The 945-nt window shown below is 49.8% G+C and overlaps 2 non-coding genes across 2 annotated transcripts; both read left to right on the plus strand.

The window, feature by feature from the left end:
* Positions 1-65: 65 nt before the first annotated feature.
* Positions 66-137, plus strand: Pmar_PMAR019694. Its single transcript has one exon. It is a non-coding gene; the product is annotated as a tRNA-Gln (tRNA).
* A 518-nt stretch (positions 138-655) lies between these two features.
* On the plus strand, positions 656-727 carry Pmar_PMAR019695. Its single transcript has one exon. It is a non-coding gene; the product is annotated as a tRNA-Gln (tRNA).
* The last annotated feature ends 218 nt before the right edge of the window (positions 728-945 follow it).

The raw sequence follows: 945 nt of genomic DNA on the forward strand, positions 1-945 counted from the left end.
ACTACTGTGGGATTCGGCTTTTGAACAATGTTAGTACGGAAATAGTTTCTCTAATTGCATTTCGTGGTTCTATAGTGTAGTGGTTAGCACTGTGGACTTTGAATCCAGCGACTCGAGTTCGAATCTCGATAGAACCTATTCCTGCCTGTCTATGAGACTGTCGACACACTGCGTTCAGTCTCTAAGGGACACTTCTCTAAGCACCACACAACTGTTACCACTCCCCGGTCAAACGCCCGAGAAATATACCTAATGTCAGTATGTTGATTGATTCTGTATAAGCTGGGTGAGTTGCGATCGCCTGTAACCCATGCGGGGGTGAGATTTGTGTGAATTGGGTGTCGTGTCGCGGCCTGACCGGTGATCAGCTGTCCATCCCAAGGTGCCACTAAGGTCGGGTGGGAAGGCGGAAGTCATCACATCCGATCATCTGAAGGCGCGGGTACTGGCCAAGGCTGGGAACAGAGCAGGCAATACCGCACGATGGGACCAGTGAGGGTGGAGAGCGGCTGAGAGGTCGGTAGCCAACACAGCAACAACGAGATGCAAAACACACAGATCGCTTTTGACACCCCGCGGAGTCTGCAGGAACTACTGTGGGACTCGGCTTTTGAACAATGTTAGTACGGAAATAGTTTCTCTAATTGCATTTCGTGGTTCTATAGTGTAGTGGTTAGCACTCTGGACTTTGAATCCAGCGACTCGAGTTCGAATCTCGATAGAACCTATTCCTGCCTGTCTATGAGACTGTCGACACACTGCGTTCAGTCTCTAAGGGGCACTTCTCTAAGCACCACACAACTGTTACCACTCCCCGGTCAAACGCCCGAGAAATATACCTTATGTCAGTATGTTGATTGATTCTGTATAAGCTGGGTGAGTTGCGATCGCCTGTAACCCATGCGGGGGTGAGATTTGTGTGAATTGGGTGTCGTATCGCGGCCT

This window comes from Perkinsus marinus (genome assembly GCF_000006405.1).
Source record: "Perkinsus marinus ATCC 50983 genomic scaffold scf_1104296956224, whole genome shotgun sequence".
In the NCBI taxonomy this organism is placed as follows: domain Eukaryota; phylum Perkinsozoa; order Perkinsida; family Perkinsidae; genus Perkinsus; species Perkinsus marinus.